Source organism: Condylura cristata, unplaced genomic scaffold (genome assembly GCF_000260355.1).
Source record: "Condylura cristata isolate star-nosed mole 26May11 unplaced genomic scaffold, ConCri1.0 scaffold00038, whole genome shotgun sequence".
NCBI classification, from domain to species: Eukaryota; Metazoa; Chordata; class Mammalia; order Eulipotyphla; family Talpidae; genus Condylura; species Condylura cristata.
This window is the reverse complement of record NW_004567139.1, coordinates 6,420,254-6,447,626: the sequence shown is the minus strand read 5'-3', so window position 1 is coordinate 6,447,626 and position 27,373 is coordinate 6,420,254. Positions and strand designations below refer to the sequence as shown.

At 53.6% G+C, this 27,373-nt stretch overlaps 1 long non-coding RNA gene across 1 annotated transcript in view; it reads left to right on the top strand.

The window, feature by feature from the left end:
* Positions 1-27,373, top strand: part of LOC105854420 — a 151,074-nt gene that overhangs the window by 100,740 nt on the left and 22,961 nt on the right. The window contains exon 2 of the long non-coding RNA XR_001146107.1: positions 14,920-15,055. This is a non-coding gene — a long non-coding RNA (uncharacterized LOC105854420). The remainder of the gene's footprint in view (positions 1-14,919; positions 15,056-27,373) is intronic.

The window sequence follows — 27,373 nt, the reverse complement described above, 5'->3', positions numbered from 1 at the left end:
GAGGTTTGGGCTTCTTGAAAAGCCCTAGGGTTTAACAAGGCAGGTTTTGCTATGTCAGCAAGGAGAACCGGTTTGGAGCTTTGGAGGCCAAGATCTAAGACGGCTAAGGGAAGAGGTGGATCGTATTCTTTGCAGAAAAAGCGTGTTTCCTCATTCTCTCAATGAAGAAGTGAAACTGGCTGCTGGTGGATCTAAGGTGACCTCTCAGGGACGTTGACGTTGCTCAGAGTCTTCTGTGGAATGTTCTAGAAGGGTTGGTAGATTAAAACAGAAGATGATGTTGGCTCCCAGGATCATCCCTACAGGGGCACAGACAATGACCCAGAAGCTTTTCACTGGCTTCTCTGGAGTTTCTAGAAAGAAAAGAAAAAGATGACGAGCAGAGGGGTGGTTTTGCACAGGACTACCCTGGAGGCAGGGAGAGGTGGGCTGTGGACCTAGCTGACCTGGCAGTTTCCCTGGCCCTCAAGGGTGACATCACAACATTGCTGGGTGACACGCACACATGGATGGCTCCCTTGACAGATGACCCCTGAGTGAGTGCTGAGTGCAGGTTCTGGACTACCCAGACAGGACATTTGCCTTCTTCCATGCTGGAGAGAAAGCAGGCCATAAAAGGCCCTTGGCTCTTTCAGAGGTCTGCTGGGGTTATCTTCTCTCTGCAGCCCGCAGCCTCCAGAGTGATGAAGACAGAGGTCGAGAGGGGTCAGGATGGAGAGTTCAGGAGCACGTGCAGGAAGGAGGACCCAGGAGATCATCAGGCAGATGGGGGAGCGTGTTCTAGCCAGGGGAGTAGACCATGGCTGTCAGGCCCCCACTGCTGGCCTCTTGTCTTTGCAAATCAGTACCCCACCCAGCCTTGCTGGGCTTGTGTGGGGCTCTGTCCTCACTGGTGGCCAGAATGGTGTCCAGGGGGAGGGGGCCTTCATCTGCAGAGGCTGAGCAGTGTCTGCTTGGACAGAGAGCATTTGCCAAGCCCTGAGCTGGGCACGAGGCCAGGCCACATGCATGCACTGCTCCGTGTGACGGGCCCCCAGCCCCCCACACGAGAGCCAGCTCCTCAGTGACCTCCCTCGCCTGCTTTGCCTCTGAGAGGTCCCAGGACTTGAGTCCTTTTTTCTGCCAGGACAGGCAGGGAGCAGTGGGTGGTCTGCTGGACATGTGAAGCAGGCTGGAGACCAGGCTCCTTCCCTCCCGTCGGCTGTTGGCTCCTTCGGGGCAGACCGGGCTGGCGCGGGCTCCCTTAGGGCTGTGACAGTATAGGCCCAGGGGATGTTGGCGATGGGGTCGGATGGGGTTCTGGACCTCCATATTGTCACTGGCCCAGAATACAGGTTTTTAAAAACTTTTTTTTTAATCAAGTTTCACCTTCCTTCAGTGTCCCCCAATCTCTACTGGACCCCTTCCTTCTAGGTCTGGGTCTGGCAAAGCCCTGGACTTACTGGGAACACAGATGTGTTTTTTTTGTTTGTTTTTTTATAACAGTTTATTTTTACATCATTTTGTACATTTTTTTTCCCTTCTCAATTGTAATCCCCGCAGGTTTCCTATCACCATGTCCCAAATCACCCGTGTGCCAACACCATAATCCCATGCACTTCCCTCCCCACCCCCCCATTTTTGATCCCATTCCCCACTCCACCCCCGCAAAATGTCTCTGATATATGGCTGTTCATTATTCTTGTTGTTTTCTTGCCTGATGCATTATACTCCTGCTATGAGTGAAACCATCCGGTATTTTTCTTTCTCTTTCTGGCTTATCTCACTCAGCATGATCTTTTCCAGCTCCATCCAAGTTGCTGCAAAAGACATGTGTTTCTCTTTTTTGGTTGCTGAGTAATATTCCATTGTATATATGTACCACATCTTTTTTATCCAGTCATCTACTTTTGGGCATTTGGGCTGCTTCCATGTTTTTCCGATTGTAAATAAAGCAGCAATAAACATGGGGGTGCAGGTATCTTTTTCAATCAGGGAACACAGATGCTTTTTGAAGAAAGATGTCACCTCCCGTCAAGTTCTTCTTCTTCTTTTTCTTTTTTGTTACAGGTTGTTTTTAATTTATTTATTCATACAAGAACTAGGGTACAGGCCAGAGGTGGGGGTGGTGGTGGTGAGAAGATGCACCAGAGAGAGAGCGGGGAGCAGATCAGGGGGATCCACTGAAATCCACTGCTGAGGGGAGCAGTGGGGAGACAGGAGAGGTCTGCTGCGCCCTGTGGGTCACTCCCTGGCTGGTAATAGCCTCGAAACACTGAAACAACCCCTGCACCACTAGGGCGGCCCTCCCGTCAAGTTCTAAGCAAAGGAGAAATGTGTTACTGCAACAATCATTTACATTCTAAAGCCAAACAGAGATGAGTTCAGAAATGATTTTTTGCTGATGTTTTTGGAAGGGTCTGTCCGACTCGAATAGGCCACCCGCTGGTAAAGCCACGGGCAGGGGTGACCGGGGCAGGGAACAGCAGAGGGACGGGCAGGAGAGCGTGTCTGCTTGGGTCGGGAGGCTCGGCTGGCCTGTGGCTTCTTCCCTGCACCCCTCACCCCTCAGCAGGGCCCCCGCTCAGATCTGCAGGGCCAGCCCCCGGGAGAGGGCAGGGTGTCTGGGCGTCTGTCCTCTAGCGACATGGGAGTGTGGGGACTCTCTAGTCCCTCCAGTTTACCAAGGTTGTGAGTATTAACGTTGACCGGATGGATCCGGCTTTGGGGAGAGTCTGTGGGTGCACAGTGAGCCGCCCCTCTGTCTGGGCTGCAGAGAACGGCCTGGCCCCGGGTGGTCAGTCCTGCCCTTGCAGTCTGTGGCCAGGCTGGCCCCTTGTCGCCTTGCCCTATATGTCCGCGGTGCAGGCCTCAGCCAGTGCCCCGCTGTGGATCAGCCTCTGCCTCTGGCTGTCCCCTGTGGATGCCACCGGTAGGCACGGACACCCCTTCATGAGGCCCAGGGCGTCTGTCTCAGGGGGTGCTGGGAGCTCAGGGGCCAGACCTTCGCTTTGGGTCTGGCTGGTCCTTCAAGGGCGCGCTCAGGACATATCAGGAATCCTGATCTGTCCACCGATTTGATGGCCTGCGCCAGCGTGGCCGTGCGGACCCCTCGCTCAGAGTCAGCGCTGGCTTCCGCTGACAGCGAGTCTCCGTGCCGGGACGCCTCGGCCTTGTGCGGGTGGACGCAGGTGGCCGTGACAGCAGCTCCTCCAGGCTTTGGGGCTGACCGGACGGAGGAGCCCTCAGTCCCTCGGTGTCCAGGTGTGTGACCTCAGCACCGTCGCCTGAATGGGGGAGGGGTGACGGAAGCCCGCCGGGGCCCCTCCCACCCCGCCACCCCACCCCAGGGCTTCGGGGCTGCCAGCCCCTGCTGCCCATGCGTCTCGGGGGTCTTCTCCGTTCGCGGTTTTGGGAACCCCTTTGCTGAGTTCCGGCCTCGTGTGAGACAGCAAGGCAGTTAGGGCAGACTGACACCAGATCTTCAAAAGTAGCCTCTTTCTCCTGGCACCTGTTTAATTGAGTCTTAACTCGGGGTGAACCGGGAAGTCGGGCCCTTTAACTTCCTTGTGATCTTGGGAAGACGGAGGTGCGGCTGTAAATGCTGGCCACGAGGTGGGGGGCTTGCTGGGGAGCCCCAGGACAGCCCAGTGGCCGCCACCCCCGGCGCCTCTGCTGGGGCTCGAGCGCCCGCCCGGCGCTGGGCAGGGGCTGATGGAAGGACTCCCCGCTCCTGCTGGGGAAGGAGAGGGTGCTGGCTGCCAGTGCAACTTTTAACGATTTTTCTTACAGAGCATTGCTGCTCTGCTGTTTGCACATTGAAAGCGGCCCATTCAGAAGCCTCTGCCTCATGTTTTGAGTATTACGGCCGTGACATTTTCTTTAGCTGTGTATTTCCAGGCATGGGGCAGCGTTGGAAAAAATTAATCGCGGAGGAGACCTCGCCCTACAGGCCAGTTCTGTTACAGGTCGAGTCTGCCTGGAACATCAGGGCCGCCTCACTCCCTCCGTTGGAAGACGGAGCCTGGAGATTTCAGAAGGCCCTTTGGGGCCGCCAAGCCTGTCTGCTTCATGTGTTGGGAAGGGCTTCTCTGACTCAGGTGTTCCCAGGGGACCTATTCTAATTTATTGAACTGTTTGAATTATTTGAAAGAACGAACTGATTTAAAAGCCGTGGTCCTCAGTCGAGGGAGGGGTTGTCCTGGGGGCTTTTGGGTTATCACCGCTGGGTGCCGGGGGGCTCCTGGCCCTGAGTGGGAGGCTTGGCTATACACCCTGCGAGGTACAGGGCATCCCCCAGCACAGAGAACCCTCTCGCCCCAATGCCGGCAGGACCATAGTCACCACTGATTTAAAGATGTGTGATTTTTCCACGCAAGCTAGTGAACCAAACGCTTCCTCATACATCCAAAGTAAAGAACCATCGAAATCATAACCGTCTTTATGAATCTAGGGTAGACGCTAACGTCCGCCGAGCGTCTGCCTTGAGGTTATCTGTCTCAAGGGCAGTTAGCCCACGGAGGGGTGTCGCCGCCCTGGCGGCGCCCCAGAACAACCAGCAGGGAGGATTGCTTCCTCTCTCTGGGCTTCCCAGCATGCTCGTCCTGCCTGCCCACCCCCTAAAACACGGCCAGGTACCCTGCGTGGTTCCCCACGCCAGGCTTTGGGAAACACAGGCTTAACTGTCAGAGCAGTTAAGTGCCCACTGTGACGGACCTGCTGCCCGCACCGCTGGCTCCGTGGGTCCTGGGAGCTGCTCATCACACAGAGATGGGAATCCTTGTTCTGCTTTTTCACAGGTAGTTATAAAAATAATAATAACCCCTGTAGGTACAGGCTTTTTCATCTTCAAAGCGCTTTATAAACATGAGCTAATCTCCCTGCTCCCCAGAGCTCAGGAGTCCCACGTTGTGCTGGCTGGTGCCACACGGCCCGAGAGATAGTGAGCCAGCGGCAGTCTGGGCAGGGAGGTGGGGTTGGGGATGGTTTACGACTGCCGGACTCCTGGACCCCTCCTCCACAGTGCCACGCCTTTCTCTTGGCCAGCCCTGGCTTGGTATTTGAGCCAAACCTCAAAGCCAGCCAGGTCTGCAGAGAGGAGGGCATTTCTCTTTCCGTGTTCTCTGCAGGCTGCTTTTACAAGATCGCTGACTCCTTTTCTTTAAAGTAATAATAATAATAATAATGATAGTAATCATCATCATCATCCTCTGATGATAATTCCCCCATGGCCGGTAACCCCCAGCCCTGCAGTTACTGTAAGAACATGGCTTCCCTGTGGACCCCGTTTCCCAGAGTGGGCGGAGTGGAGCTGAAGCTGTGCCTCCGCTTTCACGGGCTCTGGTTGAAGCTGGCAGGGCCTGGGCACTGAGGACCCAGGGTGCCTGGCTGAGAGCAGTGGCCACTTTGACAAGGACCACCAAGGAGCGGCCGCCTCTGGGTGCCTGTGGGAGCTGGGGCATTTCCTGTGCACTCATTCCAGATACTTCTGGACCTGGCAGGAGGCTCCTGAGAGGCTTCTGGGAGGCGTCGGGTTCAGGGGGAAGAAAAGTGGAATCTTCAGGATTGAAGAGACACGGATGCCTGTCCCTGTGTCTCGTGGGCCTCTGGATCGCCTGCTCCAGGGGTGAGGCTGCAGCTGGAAGAGTGGCCCGCGCCCTTCCCCGCAGGATGATCGCATCTAGGCGGAAATGCACTTCACACGGGAGCCGCGGGATGGTGACAGCTTCGGTTTCGGTTTCATTTGGGTCGGTAACTCCACCAGGCCGAGCCAGCGCCACGAGGCACAGAGACCCTCGTGTGTCTGGCAGGAGGCACGTGGCGTGATGAGTGGTGTTGTCTTGTTTGTGGAAGAAAGGACACCCCCAGATCAGTGATGGGGTCCCCAGGGCCTGGGCCCTTTGTCATAGCAGTTTGGGCTGCTCTTTGGAAAAGACCACGGTGACGGGTGGGGCTTCAGCAACAAACAGATTTTCCACAGACCTGGAGTTGGGAAGCCTGAGATCTGGGCGCCGTGTGGTGGGGCCCTGGGTGAAAACCCCCTCTCTGGCTTACAGAGGCTGCCTGCCCCCGTGGTCTGTGGTGGTTGGCGTGGGGGAGGATTGGCTCTGGTGTGCTTTCTTTAAAGGCCACTAATCCCATCACGAGGGCCCCACCCCCATGACTTACTGCCTCCCAAGACCCCCAGTGCCATCACAGCGCAGCTTAGGGTTTCAGCATGTGAATTTGGGGAGCACATTCAGTTCGCAGCTCCCTTCTATGAGATCTTGCCCATTATGGGCCACAGCAGTGTGGGTTTGGAACGCCGAGCAGGGAGGGGAAAAGGATGCAGAGAGCTGACCTGCTCAGACGGAACACCAGAGTCTAGAGCCAGTTTCCCTGCACCCCCAGCTGAACCCCATCGCCTGCTACAGTAGGGTGTGAGGAGGCCATGAGAGCGCGGCTGGAGTGTGAGGGAGCAGCAGGAGGGAGAGGATGCTCCCCCAGAGCTGGCGTGACGGGGAACCGGCTTCCCCGTGCCTGGTCCCTGTCTGGCCACAGCCGTCGCCGGCTTGTTTGTCCCATAAAGGCCAAATCCGGCTGTCGGCACAGTTAGCCTCGGCCTGGCGGTCGCCTCCGGCTCTGTGACACTAGAGGATCCAGTTTCCCAGCAAACAGGAGCGTGGCCCCATGTGGCGCCATGTCCGCCTCGCCTTCCCGTTGCCATGGTTTCCTGCGATGATGGGCAGATAGAGTGGGGAGAGGACAAGAGAGGAGGCTCCCCTGGGATGAGAACTCCCCCGCCGAGGGACACTACCTGGTCTCCTCCCTGCCCCTCGTCGTTCTCGGAGGCGCCTCCTGCCGACTGCTGTCCCCCTGCCGAGCTCTTTGGCCCTCACCCCACTCAGCCCCTTCCCTCCCGTTGTCCCTTGACAGTTAGTCCTTGACACCGAACTTGCCCCCTGACAGTTAGTCCTTGACACCGAACTTGCCCCCTCTCTCCCCCCTGTGCCTCTCAGGAGTGACTGCTTCATTCTTGTCCATCTGTTTTTCTCTCCCCAGCTGAACCCAAAGAATTATTCATGCAGTTGAGAAAATGGGCACAAGAGATTCCTCCCTCTCTTCTAACGCTTTCTCTCCCCAGCCGTGAATGTGGCAGAGGGCCTTTCTTAGCTTAGAGCCTTTCTAGGACTTGGACGCAATTTTTGCCTCCTCTGCACAGACAGAGATTTCTGCGAGTCTTCTTCACCCGTTCCTTCCACTTGGAAATCCGACTCCAGCTTTTAACTCTGCCTTGTGGTTCCCTCCAAACCACTTCAGATCTAGTTGCCTTTTCTTAGTTCTTCTTCCCTGTCTTCACTCTTGACTGTTCAATAGAGACCACCCACAGATGCCCTTGGCTGCTACCCACTGCTCACAAGGGTGGTCTTCAGCAGTTTCATTTGACCAGTCTGCTGCCTCGGTTCTGGCCACACCCCTCACCCTCATTAAAAAACACAGACCCCAAAACCTTCATCTGTAGCCTTGAGAGGTCCCCAAGCGCCAACTCTGTGTCTCCTTTGTGTTCACTGCCTCGAGTTCTTTACTCTTAAAGCCCAGCGTCGTCCACCCCCGGAGGGCTTGGTCCTAGATTTCTCTGTCTCAGGGTGAATTCATCTGGCTGCCCGCCAATGTTCAGCTGGTTATTTCTTTCCCTTTGGGTTGTCATTCGGCCAGTCATGTAATGTCTACCTGCTCTGTTGACTTCTTCAGGACAGCTGGCATGAGTTCTTGCTCCTCTCTCCGTTCTCTGGAGCGCCTTCTGTCCTGCTGTCTTTAACAGCTCCCAATGGAGCTGAGTTGGGTTCCTCTAGTTTGTACAGAGCTCTGGGGCCATCGCCCCCTTTTTAAGGTTTTCCATTGCACCACCTCAGAGAGGAGGTTGATGCCTCATCTCAGAGCTTCTTACCCTTTTGAACATGGACACCCACTAAGTACAGTAAGTTCTCACTTCATGTCATCAACAGTTTCTTGGAAACTGTGACTTTAAGCTGCATGACTCTAATGGAAGCAGGTCCTTGAATAACTGTTTTCATGCAGGATTGTTTTTCTTATAAATGTTAAAATGAGATGACATTAAAAAAGTAAATTAAAATGGGATGGCATTGATGGAGCAGCGTTTTTTTTTGGGGGGGGGGGGAACTGCTCTCTGCCCTTTTCAGAGCAACAATCTAACCGTCCAGCTGCTAAACGTGTCTGCATCAGGTACTCGGGATCCAGCCTTCTGGCCACGCTGAGTGTGCCTGCGTCTTATCGGACCCTGATGTTAATGTTGTGACTGACACTTGGTTTCTCTCAAGTTGCACTTCATAGCGATCCCTGGTTGGTATTTGGGTTCAAGATCCAAATCTATCTGACTCCAGCCTACCTGACATACCTAGAGTATATCCTGAAAGAAAGCTTCTCTCTTGACCTGGCTTCTGGGTTTATTGCAGACAGACCCCAACTCTCTTCAGCTTAGGGGCTCACCCCACTTTGACCTATATGGTGCATTCTGGGTCCTGGCAGATAAGCGCCATCCAGCTTCTTACCTTTGTCTGGAAAGCCCTGAACTGAACTACCTGGTTGGATGACCCATGTCAGCTCTTCTGTTTCTCCAGTCCATGGAGGGCACTCTTACCACTATGAGTAACTCATCCCACAGATTTGTGCATAAGTGTGCTTGTGTTCTGTCTTTCTTTAATAAATACCCACGCACATGTGTTCAGACATTTTAAACTTTTAATCTGGAAATGAGTCCAGCATTCTAAGAATAGCACAAGAAACACACATATATCCTTCATCCAGATTCACCCGTTCCTGACATTTTTACTCCATTTGCTTTACTGTCTATTCTCTTTTTCTCTATATTCTTTCCCTCAACCACTTGAAGGTAAATTACACACATCATCATAGGTTTTTACCTGTAACTACGAAGTCTTTCCTAAGTTGAAGCGCCTCTTTTAGAGCCACAATTCAGTAAGACCTTCATAAATTTGCGTTAATATGTTGCTCGTCTAGCCGTCACCCATGTTCAAGTTTTGTCCTTGGCGGTAATAACATCCTTTATGACCTTATTATACTCCCTTACAGGATTCACCGTAGATTTGCTGATTGCATTGAGTTGTTCCATCTCTCTAATCTCCTTTATTTTTGCAAGAGAACTTTAGTTTATTTTCCTGGTTGCTGCTTTTAATCTTTCATAAGTACCCACCTAGTGGGGGTAAGACAGCAGGCTCCCCCACCCCATACAGTAAATAAAATGGATCTCTAGGTGTGGCACACGATGGAATATCCATTGAGAATTCCATCATCTTTGTTCTTTCCGGTCATACCCATTTTAACGACCTTTCAAGGATAAAAATATTTGGTCATATTTATGCAGATATTACCACTTCTGTGTGCTTTCCTCATTCCTGATATTCTGTGTTTCCTACTTCAGCTTTAATATTTTCCTTTAGAGCTGATCTACCTTCTCGTTTTCACTCAATGGAGAACGTCCATCTTCATTCTGAAAGTTCTTCAGCTGACCATAGAATTGTAGGTTGATAGTTCTTTTTTTTTCAGGACTGTATAAAGATATCGTTCTGCTGTTATCTGGCTTCCAAGGTTTCTGATGGTAAACCCCCAGTATTTGGATAACTGTTTCCCCCTCTGTAACGTAGCAGGTCTTTCTGGCTATTTGTAAGTGTTGCTGTATTGTTGGTATCCAGTAGTTTGATTTTGTGACTGGGTTGTGTTTTCTTTGAGTTTACCGTATTTGGGGTTTTCGGAGCATCTTTAATGGGTAAATTTATTTCTTTCACAAATTCTGGGAACTTTTCAGCCAATATTCCTTCAATTATTCTGTCAGCCCCCACACTTTTCGTTTTAATCTCCTTCGATCTAGAACATTTCTATATCCTTTTTTAGTTTTTTCTTTTTTATGACATAGATCCATTTGAAGAATACAATTACTCTTTCCTCCATTTTGTTAATGGCAAACTTCTCATCAATGATGCAAGAATCCAACAAATGAGGCCTCTACCTGTTGGCGCAGCAGGTTAGGGTGTCGCACTGCGAGGCTGGCTACAGCAGCTTCAGCACGAGTTCATTCCCCGGCCAGGGAGCTGACCCACATGGTATGTTAGACCTCTTCTGTGTCCCCTCAGCAGTGTACTTCAACGATCTGCCTATTCTGCTCCCCACTCTGTCTCTGGTGAGCCTCTCACTGCCCCTACACCTCTGGCCTGTACCCCAGTTCTGTATGAATAAATAAATAAATCTTTAAGAAGAAGAATCCAACCAATGCACTCGAATCATTTCATGGGCAGGAAATTTGGAGTGGCACGACTTGCACTGGGAAATCTAAGTGCCAATGATTGATGTGAAAGCCTCTCATCTCTGAGCTGCTTTTTTACCAGGCTGTCCTGGTTCCGTGTAGGTAGGCGGGCTTAGTGGGTCCACGCCTCTCTTTGTCATACACATGAAGAAGATCAAATAAGAACCATCAAGTGAGTGGGAATGATTATTTTTCCATAGAATTATAAATCAGATGCCTACAGGGCAAGGTCCCGCCAGTGAATAACAAAGCTGATGCTCGGCACGGTGTGGATGGCGGAACATGGGAGGGCACCCTCCCTGCCTTTGAGAGGCAGCTGCTTCTCAGCTCTGACTGCTTATTCCAAGGTAGGAGCGGGGTTGCCAGACTTAAATTTTCCATCCAGAAATCCAGCTTTTTATGTAAAAATGTTAAATCTCCCATCTTTACATCTCATCACCTAATTTCAAAATACGTGAAAGTGCATTCCAGGTTAAATAAAGCGTAGATCAGGCCCATAAGCCCAGCCAACTATCTGCCGACTTCGAGCCCCTAATGTGACACAGTATAGAGGCAAAGAATTGGGTGCTGACCTTTTATAAATCTTCCTGAAGATACAATTTGATGATTCTGGGATTTCTTCTCCAGAAAAGGGATTCTTTATGGTTCTTCTTAAAGTTCCATCTAGAAACAAAATAAGATGTGAAATTCTTGCATGTAAAAGGCAAACCATTTTCTTTTTTTTTAAAGATTTATTTATTTATTTATTTTTAAGATTTATTTGTGCATACAGAACTGGGGTACAGGCCAGAGGCTGAGGGGTGGTGAGAGGCTTCACCAGAGACAGAGCGGGGAGCAGAATAGGCAGATCGACGAAGTACACTGCAGAGGGAGCAGCGGGCGGGTCAGGAGAGGTCTGCCACGCCATGTGGTCACCTCCGGGGCAGGCGGGAATCGAACTCATGCGGAAGTGGCTTTAGCTTCTCAGTGCTGTGCTTTAACCCGCTGCGCCACCAGGGAGGGCCCAAACCATTTTCTTTTAATGCAACCCCAGTGGGCAGCTAATGACCCCTTCCAGCACAGCAATGCCCCTTGGCTTTCTGGACCCGGTTTTCATGCAGAGGTGGATATGTTACTCCTTGTCTGGGGATGAATTGTGAGCTTCTTCCCTGGGATTCGAAGGGGTGGACTGTAATGACCCCTGCCTCCTGGTTAATATGTGTGCCAGGACATTCCAGGGGGAACATCTTCAGTATGTGGAGTTGGTCACGACTTCACAAATATTTCCACTGAATTGTTACCAAGAAAACCTTTGCTTATGAATTTTTGTTTTATTACTTTGCTAAAGCAAATACACTCCAGAAAGACATGCGGTATTCCACTTCGGTCCAGCGTTATGCCTTCGAGCTCTCTCTCTCTCTTTCTCTTTTTTTCCTAAAGAAAAAGCATGAGAAAGGCCAAGTTTTCTGTGTTTTTCAGAAGTGCATGTTATTTTCTGTACTTGCTGTGGATAGGTAAGTGGGCTTCTCACTAGGAGGCTCCTCAAGCCCACAAGTCTTTTGGCTTAGCTAAGTTGAGTCAGCCTGTCAGGTTGTGTTTGTGATAGTGTGTGATAGTGAACCTATCTGTTTACACAGGATTCTGCTTCTCTTTTGAACAACGCCCGACTCTTCTTTCTGGATAAGTGATACCCCAAAAGTAGATTTCATAATAGGGGTTTTTTGTTCTTCCTGATCAGACTTTCCTCCTATAGATTGTGTTGCGCCAACATTGATGTGCGAGGGTGCCTGTGGTACTCACCTAGGTGGCCAGGGAGATGGGATGATGCCTGGTACTCTGGATAGGGACTCAGGTCCCTGCTTGCCAGTCCTCACCCTACGTTCTCCATAGGGTAAACAGCGGCACCTCTTTCCTGCTCTGAGTAGCATCCTACCTTTAGGAAAACTGTCTCCTGGTGTCTTATTGAAAAGGGCAAATGAGTCTCTCTGGGCTCTGGTTTATGCAGACTCAGCCTCACGGGGCACAAACCTGAAGCCCAGTCGCTCACCCCATGTTTACTTTTATTCCCAGCCACATCTGGAGGCCAAAATTCATAAATTTATGGCCAAGCCCGACAACGGTGTACTGAGTTTGTACATTAAGGGAGTGGGGCGGGGAGCTCTCCTGACTCCCTGGGTGTCAAATGGATGTAGAAGCGGATGGGCAGACCCTGAACCCAGGGGTGTTTGTTGGCATCTCAGCCTGCCGATGGCCTAGGCGTGAGCAGCCGTTTGTCTTGGAGGTTGAGCCCGAGAGCTGCACCGATCACTCTGTGCCTGCAGCCAGGCATCCTTTTAAGCCACCGGGGGCCGAGGGAGCGAAACAAGGGCAGTTCAGAGGTGAAGGGCCTCGCCTGATGGGGGAGCTGCATGGGCACCTCCATGTTTACCGTTGGGCAGTGCGGTGGGTGGGCCAATTCGCGTGACGTACTTGAGGCTTTAAAAAACGGCCATAAATCTGCTGTCTGTCAAACAGGGCTGGCATTTTCTTTTCCTTTCACAACCAGGGTTTGTGTGACCCAAAAAAAATTTTTTTTTTTTCCAAAAACAAGAAATCCTGCACATTCTCCAAAGGGGGCTTTCGTCTCTACCAGGTCGGGCAGACCAGAGAGCTGGGGCTGTTTCTGTGGGGGCTGCCGTCTCCCTGCTCATGGAGAAGGGTGTTGCCCTGACGCTGCTGTGTCTTCACAGACCTGTGGGCCCAGACCTGATGCCTGCGGTCAGCGGCCTGACCATCCCGGAGCCTCGCCTCGCCGGCCAGGGCGCCCCAAAGAAGCCACTCTTCTGCCATAACGAGGGCCCTTCTGGAGGCCCCGGGATGGCAGGAGGCTGTGCTATTAGTGGCCACCAGCCACGGACCCTCAGCCTAGAAAGAAATGTGCTGGGGATGTCCTTTTTGCAAGCGGTTTGGCTCCCTGGTGCCTCACGTCTGAGGTGAGCTGGCCAAAGAAAAGGGCACTTTTTGTGGTTAGAGCCTGGGGCTTGGATGAAGCCCTTGGACGGAGGTGCTGTGTGCCTGGGAGGGTGTGGCCCTCCGCAGAGGAGAACAGCCCCCTGTCTGTGAGGAGCGGGCTGCCAGGTCTCCCCGCTGAGGGAACAGTGAGCAACTGTTGGAAAGCTTGGCCTGGCCCAGTGTCCAGGTGTGCCCTGGCTCAGGTGTGTCATCTCATGAAAAGAGCAGGAGGTCCCAGAGCTGCCCTGACCCCAGCGCCACCCACCTCTGCTGCCTACGCCAGAGTTTCCTGTGCACGTGGGCACGGCCCGTCAGGCTCATCCTATGTCCTCGCCATCTGGCCCCCTGCTCTTACCCAGGCTCGGGCTGGGGGCCCCTTCCCCTCCTCGCTCTACCAGTCCTTCATGTTCCTTCCACCCTGGGCACGGTCCCAGCCAAGCTGCAGGCCATCGTCTGAAGAACTCATACTTTTCAGGGCATTTTTCCTGGCCCCCAGCCACACCTGACCTCCGGGTTATGTGGGCAGCAGTGTTCAAGGGTGTGAAACCAAATGGGTCCGAGCGGGAGGTCGGGGCTCGTCCCAGCAGGGTGGATTTCCCTGTGGGGTGTGGGTGGGGCGAGCAGACATATCCCCAGCGGGACCCCTGGAAGCTCCCCAGGCCCTGAGAAGTGGGTACTTTTCCATCAGAGGGTGGAGGGTGGGCCTCCAGAAGGGCCCTCGTTATGGCAGAAGAGTGGCTTTTGGGGGGTGCCCCGGCCGGCGAGGCGAGGCTCCGGGATGGTCAGGCCGCGGACCGCAGGCATCAGGTCTGGGCCCACAGGTCTGTGAAGACACACAGCAGCATCAGGGCAACACCCTTCTCCGTGAGCAGGGAGACGGCAGCCCCCACAGAAACAGCCCCAGCTCTCTGGTCTCCCCGACCTGGTAGAGACGGCAGCCCCCTTTGGAGAATGCGCAGGATTTCTTGTTTTTTGAAAACAATTTTTTTGGGGGGGGGAGTGGGAGGTCACACAGACCCTGGTTGTGAAAGGAAAAGAAAATGTTTGACAGGCAGCAAGCAGATTTATGGTCATCGGAGGGTGGGGCGGTAAAGAGGAGAACTTTGAGCCCCAGTGACCTAGTGGCCTAGGGAATTTCCAGACTTGTCTGGGGGAGGTTACCCTAACCAGGCACCAGGAATCAGGAAGCCTTTCTCTTATTTTTCAAACTTCTAACCAAGCTTTGCTCTGGTGATAAAATGGTGAGTGGTTGTGCTGGAGGCTCTCATCAATGCCTTCCCGGAAGCCAGAAGCCGAGTGGATAAACATCTAGTGCCTCCTTGCTCTGGGCAGGCCCCTCCCGCCTCACCTTGAAGTCATGTCTGCAGTTGGTGCGACGCGTGTTCCCCCGGCTGTATCCTCTGGGGCCTTGTGTTCTCTCAAGCCTAGTTATTTTTTGCTTTAACTGTTTCAGAATTTCCACTCTCTGCAGTGTGGCCTTGGAGATGGGGCCCCCTCACGGATGCCTGGGGGGCGGCCAGAGAGGGCCGGTTTCCTGTGTCGATGGATGACAGGACTCAAGTCTTAACCTTCACGTTACCCCATCAATCCCTCACTGTGTCGTCCCGGGAACTCACCTCCCACCTCCATCTCATTCCCTGTTTTCTTCACAGAAATTCCACGATCTAGAGTCGAATGCGGTTACTTGCTTATACCCTGCATCCCTGCCTGGGACATGAGCAAGAGGCAGTGTTGGCTGTGGATGATGAGGCCCCCTTCGGTCAGCATGTGACACCCCGCTGGTTCCTGGTCAGTACTTGCACTCACTCCTGGGGACAGGAGCTGGGTGGGGGCGCGTGTGTTTTCTGCCTTATGCCTCCTGGGTTCAGCTTAACGCTTGGCTGCTTCCGGAGCAGGAGAGGCAGGGCTTGCCTTTTTGTCATCAAGCCTCGTCATTGACCTCTCGCTCTTGACAGTCGCGACCAGAAGCATGGACTTGTGGTATCTTTGCTTCAGGTGGGGCAAAAATGCAAGTGATGCTATGAGTTCTGCTTATTTGTTGCTTCTGGAGAGAGGAAGGCTTGCCCAGGGTATTTTTCTTTTCTTTTTAAAAGATTTATTTATTTATTCATACAGAACTGGGGTACAGGCTGGAGATGCGGAGGGTGAGAGGATTCACCAGAGGCAGAGTGGGGAGCAGAGCAGGCAGATCGACGAAATACACTTCCGAGGGGAGCAGCGAGCGGGCCAGGAGAGGTCTGCTGTGCCATGTGGGTCACCTCCGGGGCAGGCAGGGATCAAACTCATGCGGAAGCGGCTTTAGCTTCTTAGTGCTGTGCTGTGACCCTCTGCGCCACCAGGGAGGGCCCCCAGGGTATTTTTCTTAATCAGAAGGATGGAGCTGCGGTGTCCTGGCAGTTTGGCAGCTTCCCGAAAGCCCCAAGTCCTATTCAGTCTTCAAGGGGGGACATGGGCTCCCTCCAGGGTTGGCGGGCTGAGAGGGTGCCGGGTCACCTCTGTGGCTGCCCATCACATGCCACTGTCAGGCTGGTACTTTCTGCAGGACTTCACAGGCCTCCCCATGAGTGTCTTCTGTATTTAATTTCCCCTTTCTCTATAGACACCACCCATTTGGATTAGGGCCACCCTAGTCCACTGTGACCTCATCTTTACTGATCTTGCTTGCAGCAGTGGGTTTATTTTCAAGTAAGACCTGAGGCTGAGTTACTGTGGGGCCAGGACTTTGACATAGCAACATGTGTATGTGTGTGTGTGTGTGTGTGTGTACACATGCCGGAGTGGGCAAGAGAGGTATAGTTCCACCCAGAATGCAACCAGTGACCCATCTTACAACAGAAAACACAGGTGGACCCACAGTCAAGAATTTCCGAATTACTCATCTCACCTCGAATTGTGAAGTTACCGTGAAGCATCCAGAAAAATGCCTGAACTTCCCACTGGAAGTTAAAAGTATGGGGCTTGGGCAGCAGGAATCTTGCTCTCCCCCGTGGCTTCCTGGGATGTCTCTGATGTCCTCACATTGGCCCACACACGTGTATTTTTCTATTTGGTTCATATTTTACTTAAATCACCATCCTATGAAGGGAAACTCTGTCTCACTATCATACACAGAACCCAGGGTCACTGTACATAAGCAGAAAATAGGACGGAGTCATGAAATATTGGATTTTGAAATTTAGACTCTGTCTGAGTCCAGTGGGCTGCGGCCCCTACAGAGGATGGCAGGCTGCAAGCGGAGCACTTCTCCCTGCTTCCCTCAGCTCTGGGGAGACTGGCTGGGGAGCAGCATTTTTCCATGACCCCTGGTCTTCGCCACCTGGCTTGGGCATGCTCTGCACTGATCTCAGGTATAGCCAGGTGACCAGTGCCCTATTTAGAGCAGCACTCATCTGAGTCCGCTTCCTTATCCTGTGGGTGAGCACTAGGCCTCTGAGTAACGAAGACCACTGACAGTCTTCAGATCCCGTGGCTAATTAGTGGCCAGGCTAACATTAGCCAGTGATTTTCAAGCAGAGGCAATCTGCCCCCCTCTCCCTCCCCAGGAAACACTGGACACGTTATATAGTAAAGGGCACCCCAGTGTGAACTGGGTTGCCTGACTGTGGGTCCTCACATGTGCACTTAAAGGAACTTACAAGATTCAACTGCAGGCACCCACAGAAATGCTACAAGAGAAAGGGAAGTGAATAAGTCAGGGAATAAAAGAGAGAGAAAGAGAATAACTCAGGGAATAAAAGAGAGAGAGAGAGGGAGAGAGAAGTTGGTTAATGTGTCCTATCAGTTCCTCAGCCCTGGAACCCCAATAGCATGCTGAGAGTTGGTGGGAAGCCAAGGGACAAGCTGTGAGCCACAAGGCCAAGAGACCCCCAAAGTCCACATGTCTGTTTATATCCAACATGGCTGCTTAACCCCAACCTCGGGTCCCAGCATCCTCCCTTTGGTGATGCTGGGATTTGTAGTTCCCGTGTCTGGGGTGGGGGTGGAGTCCGCAAAAACCGCATGTGTAGAGTTCATTCAGGACATCCTTTCCCCTTAACAGTATCACAGCTGGGACACTGCTGGTACCTGCTACCACACTCCTGGGTCCCACGGGCCACCCCAGCCTGTCACAAAGAAGGAGCCAGCCCAGGTGCCCCGGCTGCTGTTGACAGTGCTGTTCGTTGTCAAGCATCCTGGCTCTTGACTTCTGCTTGCACCTTGCTCCCTGCTGCCCCTTCCCCGGGATCACCAAAGCTGTCTGTGCTCCATGATGGTCAGTAGCTGTTGTCACAGCAAGCTGGGGCTGAAAATGCTTGTGCTGTTCCTTATGAGGCTCCTAGGCCACTTGGTGCTAAGAGTTCTAGGCCCCCGTTGCTGCTCCAATCTCTGAACATGTAGCATTCAATGTTGCCTCTTATTTCTTGGCAGTGGGCTGGTATCTGACAGTGGCTATGTCGTCCTGCACACAGGAGAGCAGAATGACCTCCATCCCTAAATGGAGCAGCCTATCTAAAAGGGGAAGTAGGGCTTTTTCAGGAGAAAGTCTAAAAATTTTATATTCATTAACAGTGCAAAAGGTTGAATTGGTGCTGGAGGGACATGTACCCTCCTTGGGACGGTAAGAGGTTCACTGCGAACCTTAACATCCTGTCCCAGCAAGCAATGTACAGGGCTGTGAGTGAGTGGGGAGTCTCGGGGCAGACAGAGGTGAGTGTGTTGCGTGGAGAAGGAGCAGCGTGTGTGCTGTGGCCTGTATGATTGGTTCTCCTCCTCCTTCTTCCTGGGACACTGGAGGCCGTGGCACACCAGTGTTCCAATGACTTCAGTCACCTTTCCCAGTGAACTTGACCTGTCTGCTGCAGAAGCCGATGGGGTCTGTGTGCTCCTGTGCTGGCGAGGTGCTCGGCTTGGTGGTTTGCACTTCATGTGTATCAGGCTGTGGACGTGGTGGTCGGGCTGCATCCTTGTTTGTGTCCACTGCTGAGTCCTGGCCAGCCAGACTCTGTGTTCTGGCTCCTTTACCTGCAAGCCGTTTTGTGCCAGGTTGGGGTTGCCTAAAAGGCTGTTGAGCCACGCACTGGGGGTCCTGAGCCTGCCATCGCTGGGGGTGGGGGCAGAACCCCCTACTTGCCCTTCTTCCCCCAGTCTCCTTCCTGGGTTAATCATGTCTGGGGTGCAGAGTGTTCCCTGGCCTTGGTGCCTGAGGCTCTCATCAGCTCTCAGTTTAGGAAACTGTTCTGAAACTTTACCCCACGCAAGACTGCTGAGGAGTCAGTGAGGACCGAGGCTCCAGGCCTGGCCACCCCATCTCCCCCCAACCCCAGACTGCCAGGTGCTGAGCAAGGCCTGTCGCTTTGACACCAAGAGAACCCCTATAACCACCTCTGATTGGATTGAGGTTTTGGAATCAGCCAAGCCTGGAAATGAGGTGCCATGCTATGGCCTTAGGAGGTCTGTTTAGCATTTTTAAATATCTGCACATTCTTTGCTGGCCTCAGTTAAACAGCTTATTTTCTCTTAGGATTTTCTGATAACCCCAAAGCAACCCACAGCCTTTGCCCACACATGGCTTCCACAAGGAAAATAATCAACCTCTAAGCTCACGATCTGCCTTTCTTCTGGAATCTCAGATCCACCCCACCCCCAGAGCGGTTCTCATGTGTCCCCAGACGTCCCGGGGAGACAGGAAGGAGGAGGATGGATGGTCCCGATAAGCAGCATGCGTGCTCGGTGGGGCTGCACTGCACTGCAGGGGTTCCCACAGGGGCCCCACTTGCTGTCTGACTTCCAGCTCAGCCAGCTCCTCCCAGGCCTCATTCAAACTCCACCTCCACCAGCTTCCTGTCTTGGCAATGTGGACCCCACTGCCTCCTGCCTCGGGTGGATACACTCTGGGCTCTTCTTACTGATGCTCTGAAAACCCTGGTCTCGAGCACTGTGCAGCTCAAAGGGGCCAGATTTGCAGTCCAGGCCCAGTCATGCCCCACGGCTTCCTTCCTCTCAGCCAGGTGAGCCCCTGAGGTGACCCTGCCTCACCTATCTGGATGCCCAAGCTGCCGGCTGGGGAGGTGGCTGTCTACAGCCTAGTCTACAGCCCTCTGTCCAGACTGGACATGTACTCTAGATACATGACATGTTCTGTGTATCCACAGTTGGGTTTATTTTGTATAGTCACATTACACATGGACATGTGGGCACATTGCATGCATGTCATAGCATTGATGTGCATGTTGTATTCCACAACACACAGGTACCCATCCGGGCAACTCGTGCATATGACATTACATGTACATTGGAGATATTATGTGTGGAACATATGTATACACACGGCATGCTATGTATCACCCATGCACATGCTGGCATATTATATAGCATGTGTATGTGTTGGTAATGTGATCATAAGCACACAACACATCACATATTATGTAGCATGCAGCATGTACCTTAAGATATAATGTGTAATATACACACTATAACTTCCATCTGTGTTCACATCACAAAATGCAGGTGTTCTGATGTCACTTCCCGCCCAGGCTGTGATCCGGAGCCTGGGCCCACCTCTCTGCACTGCGCTTCCGGTGCCTGGCCTGACCTCGGGCACCGGGAGGGGCTCCCCAGACCCCAGGTCTGCTGCAATTTTAGGTGTCTTGCGTTTTGTTGTGAGTTTGCTTGCAGACTCGGGGGCCCCACTTCCCACGGGGTATCCTCCAGGCTGGGGGTGGCTGCGTGGGCTGAGGCATGCTGAGGCTGGTGATTCAACCCCTTTATATGAGCTCACGTCCCACCCTGGCGTCCCCGACTTGGGGGGTGGAGGGGGCTGCAGTGCTGGGTGCAGCTCTCCCAGGAGAGCGACTTTGTCCTTTCTGGAAAGGCTGCGAGAAGACACCAGCCAGGCTGTGGTGGGTCAGGTGGAGTCAGGCCTCTTCAGGAGTGAGGACTCCCACAGGCTGGCAGCCTGGGCCTGGAGCTGCTGGGCTGGCTCCCTGGGAAGCAGGAATGGGGCGGGTAAGGCCGCTCTGCAAGCGGTTCCGCTTCTAACGGTTGGGGTCCTGCTTTGGAGACTGCTAGGGAGGAGGAAAGCGTTTTAAAGAACCCCTCTCTAGAGTCCTCATGCCTGTGCAAGTGCTTTACCAAGATCCTTTTGTTTAACCCCCACACAGCCTTACAGACGGGCACTTTTATTGTGCACTCAGTGACAGATGAAAAAACTGAGGCACAGAGGTGGGGTTCACGCTGGCATGCTCCATGCTGGTGCTGGGGTCTGTCTGCTTTAAGGGAGAAGCTTGAGAAGCATTAGGGTTCAGTCCCAGGCCCCTCTGCAGTCTGATGAAAGAGTACCATGAGGGGTATTGGTTCTGGCTCGGGAAGTAGCCCTGGTCTGGCACAGAGCGGGGTATGGGGGAGGGACCCCAGAGCCACCCAGGGCTCTGGGGCCTGGGACTAGGGAGAGAGAAGAAGGGACAGAGCAGGGCCTGGGTCCTGCTTCCCTCCGCCCCTCCCCCGCTGCAAGCGGCCTCCTCCCGCCTTGCTGTACTGGGGATTTGCCAATCAAGAAATCAAGGCACCTGAGAAAGGAACAGGGGATCGCTGGGACTCCCCCAGCCCGTGATTAAAACAAACAGCGTTGTGAAATGTCAGCCTGCTGGTCGTTTGGAAAGTCTGCGGCATGGAAAGGCCATTACCCAAATGACTTTTTAAAAGTACGAGCATTTGCCTGGCTGAACGTTTTTTAATTAATGCTCCAAGTTAACGTTCTGAGCTATTCATAGCTGGGAGCTGGCTGGGGTGAGTCTAGGAAACCCTTGGTATCGCTGGCAGGAGGACAGTGACCTGCTGGCACTTTTGGGTCTGTGCAAATGCAGGACCTGAGGTCCCCTGAGCCTCAGTGAGGAGGAGGCTGTGGTCCTGGGGACTTGGTGGTGGTGTGGGGGGGTGGAGCTTCACTAGCAGAAATGCTGCAGTTGCCTGGGGGGGGTCTCAGGGGTCCCCCACATGTGCCCTCTCCCCCAGCTGGAGAGCAAGCCATTCTGGGAGTCTTTGGGAAAAAAAAAATGTCGCTTGGGGTTACACCATTTAAACTCACCTCCCTGATTTTCTGTGATCTCATTTTTCCTTCAAATATCATCGGAAAAGTGTTTTTGAGTCGAGCATTTTATTTTCCATTTCAACATGGTGAAACTGACCTGCAGGGGCGGAGCCTGGTATGGGGGTGAGGGCCCCGGGCTCCGCACCCCTCCTGTGGCCAGCCTCAGCGGGTCTCTGTCCCTGCCAGGGGATTCGTCCTTGTATGGCCTGACACAGACCATATTCCCAAGGTGTCTCTAGGGACATAGATGTGGGTTTTAAAAGAGAAAACCTGGAGGAGTCATAAACTGTCCAGCTTTTAAAGGTGCTGTGGTAGAGCTCCAGCCTCAGGCCCCCGAGAGCTCCGCTCAAGGAAGAGCCAGAAGACATCTGCAGTGGCACCCCTGACCGGCCCCGGGGGACCCCTGACCAGCCCTGGGGGTGGGCTGGGGAAGCCTGTGAGCCGAGCCTGGGCTGCTTGGCCGCCTGCAGGCAGCTTGGCCGGGGCTGAGTCAGTCACAGGGCCCAGAGGGCCTGGCACGAAGCAGCCACGCTCGCTAATGCTGCGTGCGTGGCACTGACTCCTCATGCACAAGCAGATGCCCACCTGGGGAATGCACACCTCGATGGGGTGCCGGGTCCCTAATCCACCTCTCTGCATCTTGAGTGTGGTGCTGCAGACGGCCACATTGGACCGCAGATGAGAGCTGGGCCTGGGGCCCCAGTCAGTGGCTGCCCCTGGGAGGGAGGACTGGGCTGGGCTTACAGGGAAGACACTGGGGTGGGGGGTGGTTCTTGGAGGTGTGGGGAGCCATGACTGGACAAACATCTGAAAGTCTGCAGCCAAGACCAAGGGGAGGAGAGGAAGGTCCAGAGTGTAGGGGGCCTCCGCTGTCAGGCCAGAGGTTTTGGGGTGTGCATGGAAGGAGTCAGGAGCGACAGCTGTTGCACAGCGCGTAGCAGAGCTTAGTGATGTTGTGGAAGGACAAGCTGGGAGACGATCTAGAATCTGCTAGAGCTGCAAATCCAGAGTCCCGGGCCAAGGAGGGGGATTAGGGCAACAGTGAGAGGACGCAGACAAGCAAGGTCAATCTCAGCTGCACAACTGGAGCCCAAGAGCTTGGTGCAAGAGTTCAGCCAGGGCCTCCCTGGTGGCGCAGCGGGTTAAAGCGCAGCACTGCAAAGCTGGCCATGGCCTCTTTGCTGTGAGTTCGATCCCCGCCCCGGAGCTGACCCGTGGGGCACTGCAGACCTCTCCTGTCTCCCTGCTGCTCCCCTCAACAGTGTACTTCAGCCAATCTGCCTGTCCTGCTCCCTACTCTGTCTCTGGTGAATCTGCTCAGCCCCTGCACCTCTGGCCAGTACCCCAGTTCTGTATGCATAGATTAATAAATCGTAAAAAAAAAAAAAAGTTTATCCAACCACTACTGACCACGTGACCCTGAGCAAGTTTTCAAGCTTTCTGAATACCATTGACCTTCTTTTCGACAGTGGTGGCTAATGGGTGTGAAAGGCTCACCAGGGCAGAGGAAGTCACACTGGTGTTGGGTGAGAAGCAGGCACCCACAGAATTATCCGAGGTGCCCAACTAGGGAGTGGTCAAGTTGGGATTTAGGTCTTGGGCTTCTGACTCTGGAGCTTGCATGCATCGTGGTGAGATTGTGATCATTTCCAATATGCTGCGAACGTTTACCCCTGGGTCACGCTTCTCAGCGTTTTCCTCAGCGGTTTGGCAATTTCTTTTGCGTCTCCGCCAGCCATCCACCCTGATATAGCTAGTTCTTCCGAAGGGAGCTGGAGACCTTGTAGTCACCACTGAGGAAGAAGCCCTCGTCCTTCTCCCAGGAAACCTCTAGACAGTCCATTGGGAATAGTGGTCACCTCATCCCACATGTGCACGCTTGTCTCCGCCATCTTGAAGCGGTGTTGGTCTTGATGTGACCAGATGCCTTACAAAGACTGTAATCCAGCTGCCGGGAGCTTGCCTCTTCCATGCCAGCATCCCCTTCCCAGCCCTTTAAGGGGGTCGCCTAGAATACTTAGGGTACAGGCACAAGAAAACAACCTTTCCATTGTTTTTCTATAAAGTCATCGTCCTAGAGTCTATATGCATGCTCTCCCTCTCCCACCCCTCCCCTGGTCACCCCAGTTGTATTTTTGAGGTGAGGTTGCACTCCAACATTAGACCCTAATGGGCTTGGTTTCCAGGGCATTTTGATCCAAGAGCAAACGTGTCTCCCCCCGTGACCCAGGAAAGCGCACGCTTTTGCTTTGGGGCCCATCTGTCTCACGGAGAGGCTCCTGTAAGTACCCCCATGGGTGCCTCTGCACACACAGCCTCTGCCTATGCCAGTCTGATGTCCCGGATGCACCTGTGTCTGCAAGTGTGAATGCTAAAGGCTTCACGACTCTGGGCCCTGGGTGTGGGCCCTTGGCAGCCCTGATGTGGGAGCCTGGGGCAGGAATAATCTTCCCCTATGGAAGCCCCAGAAATATACAAGAAAGGGAAGCGAGAAGCTGCCCAGCTGGGATGCCCTGGTAGATGGGAGTCATCTTCTCTGGTGTCCACGATGTCACAGAGATGGGCATCCACTGTCCCTCTTGAAAGACTTCTGGGAGCCTGAGGGGGGAGAAACGGAGAGAAAGGGTGTTTTAAGAGAGGTGTGTGTGAGTGCTATCCCGGTAGACACCCCAGATTTGGGCCGGAATCATCAGGAGGTGATCTGCCATTAGCGACTCTGGTTCTTGACCTTGACCTTGCATTGAGTTGGCACCAACTGGTGACTGGTGAAGTCCTTGAGTGGGGTGTGAGCAGCTCCAGTGTTTCATTTTCATTTGAAAACTGATCTTTCCATCCATGGGTCTTTGGCGACAGGCCTGTATCTACTAGCGATGCTTCATTTGATTTTAGCTGGAATTAGGGATTTTGGGGCGAGGTCCTGGGCAGTTTGCTTGTATAAAAGCCAAAGTGTGTGTGTGTTGGGGGTGAGGGGAGATTAGCAGAGAAGGCCTCCCCTCTCTCTCTTGGCAAGGAAATAAAGATGAAGAAACCCTAATCCCGACCTGGAGGCAAACCCCAGTGAAGGTCCAGGTTAACTTTTCCTGCCGATGCAACCCTTGAATTCACTGTGTGGATTAGACAGCGCCGTGGCCCTACTTGGCCAGATCAGATTGTATAATTAATTACCTTTTATTGGCCCAGGTGTGATGTGTGCTGGCTCTTTATGCCGCAGGGGGCTGAGTGTGTCTGGCCACCGAGGAGCCGCTATCCCTGCGGCCTGTGGCCCCTGGCGGGGCTCCCTGCCGGAGCTGAGCCCCTGAGCGGTCTGACTCAGGCTCTACGTGTCAGCAAGGAATTGGCTTGTGACAGAACCAGTGGGAGCTGGGGGAGGGTCTGCTGGCTGGGGCAAGGTGTCTCTGAGAGAGACCTTGGGGGCTGAGGAGGAAGCAAGATTGGAGATTGGCAGGAAGTTGCAAATTCAGGGTTATATACGTGTCTGTACCCTCACATTTTCATCTGCCTGGGTCCTTCCCCCCATTAAAAAATGCATGCACAGGGCCTCCCTGGTGGGCAGGGGTTAAGCCTCAGCACTAAGTAGGAAGCTATCTGCAGTGGCATGAGTTCGATCCCCAGCCAGGGAGGTGACCCACAGACCTTGTCTGTCTCCCCCTTGCTCCTCTCAGCAGTGTATTTCAGTGGATCTGCCCATTCTGCTCCTCACTCTGTCACTGGTGAAGCCTCTCACCACCACCCCTAACCTCTGGGCTGCACCCCAGCTCTTGCATGCATAGACAGACAGACAGACAGATAGATCTTTTTTAAAAATGCAGGCACAGTTGAGCCTCGAACAGCTTGAGTTGGAACTGCGCGGGTCCACTTATATGTGGGTATTTTTGGAAACAAATGTAAATTCACGCTAGGGATGATTCCATTCTGGTCTGTCGCTGTGGTTCCTCTTTTACGATTTTCTGCATAGCATTTTCTTTTCTCCAGTTTGATTTAGTGTAAGTACATAGTACGTTTTTATATATGTATATAAAACACAGCGAATGCGCTAATGGACTGTTTTTGCTTCCTAGAGACAGCAGGCTAGGAGTCGTTAATTTTGGGGAGAGTCAAAAGTCATACACAGATTTTTTTTCAATTCTGGGGGTGTCAGCACTCCAACCCAAGTCAGTCCAAGGTCAACTGTCTTAAAAATGATATTTTATAACTGCAATAAGGCCAAGGCCATACCTTATGTTATAGGCATTAATATCATGATTTGACTACTATTAATTCCTGCTGATTTTAAATGAAACCCTAACGTTTCTCGGCCTCCTGTGCTGTGGTCTGCCCCTTCCAGCCAGTCCCTCCAACTGGGGTCCAGCAGTGTGACCCGCTGGCAGCTCTGGGGCTGATCTCCACTTGTTCAGAAGCTTCTGGAATTCGCTCCCACTGCAGTCCTTATTTTGGCCGAAGGGAGGCTCTGGCTGATGGCTGCTGAAACCCCGAGTGCTCCCTGGGTCCCCCATGTCCTCCCGCTGCACCCACCACCCCTGCCCAGTCCCCGGCAGCCTGAGGCTGTGTGTAGGCCTGGAGGAGGTGGCTGGTGTGGGGCTGAACACGCTCCGGGCTGATGTTTTCTTGGTGCCTCACCTGCTCAGACTTCTCGTCCTCAGCCAGGGGAGCCAGGGGAGCCCTGCCCTCCTGTCTGGCTTGGAGGCGGCTGGGCTGAGAATCACTAGGTGGTGCTTGGCTCAAGACCTCCCGTGACGATGTCTGGAGGGACCCGCTGTGGGGTGTGGGAGGAAGGGAGCGGCCTTGGGGCAGGCTGTGGGTAGCCGGCTGCAATCCTGGCCTCCCGCAGAGGCCTGGGCTGGGGCGTGGCGCGCTCTTGGCCTGTTTCCGACCGTGTCACCCACTCCCTGTCCTTCTGTCAGCACCACGAGGATGAGAAAGGCAGGGGGTGGGGAGCTGCGCACACGGCTGGGGAGGGCGCCACGTGGCAGGCCTGGACGCCGCGTCGTGGACAGGCAGGCAGGACCTGGGTGTCCTCCCTCTCGGTCCAGGGGCTGTGCTACACCTGAGTCAAGAGGAAAAGCTCCTCCTGGCTTGAAGGAACAGAGCAAGACAGGCCGCTGCGGCTCACACTCAGCTTCCCGAAGTGCATTTCAGGCTACAGGTCTGCTTGCTTAGAACTGGATTCTGGAGCAAGCGGAGTATGGCTAACTCTGCAGGACCTCAGGCGCACCTGTCCGCCCTGGCTGATGCTGCGCCTGGGTGAGCGCACTCCCAGTGAGGCCGACAAGCCAGCAGGCACAGTGCGCTCTGTCCTCAAACAGCTGCAGCCCGCTGCTTTGTTTCAAGCAGAAGCTACAAGGAGCCCCAGGCCCGGTACAAACAGGCACCCCACCCCCTGCGTCGGCACATTTCCTGTTTCTCCCTGCACCTACGGACCCTATTTATACCCATGGGCGGTCCTAATAAACAGACTTCGGACTCCAGACCCCAGGCTTCTGCTTGTTTCTCGAGTCTCTGAGTCTTCTATGTTCGGGCGATGGGCGAACGTAGTGGTCAACACACACCTCGGTGGGTTTGCAACAGGGGAGGGGGTGGTGGTCTCTTGGGAAGTGAGCGTATTCTCTTTCTCCCCCGCTGCAGGGTTCAGTCAGCCAGACAGACCCAGGGTCTCCTGGAGAAGGGGTTCCCACTCAGGAGACGGAAGCCCTGGCTGGACAGCAGGCATCACGAGCGTCTCTGAGAGGCTCTCCTTCCCGAGTCCTTGCTAGATGGAGTGTGTGGTGTGGGCAGCTCACCTTGGGCTTACACCAGAACTTGTTAGAAACGCAGCTTCGGGCCCTCCCTAGTGGCACAGTGGGTTAAAGCACAGCACTCAGAAGCTAAAGCCACCGCAGCATGAGTTCGATCCCCTGCCAGAGAGTGACCCACAGGGCGCAGCAGACCTCTCCTGACCCGCCCGCTGCTCCCCTCAGCAGTGGACTTCATCAGTTGGCCTGATCTGCTCCCCACTCTGTCTCTGGTGAATCCTCTCACCGCCCCTGCACCTCTGGCCTGTACCC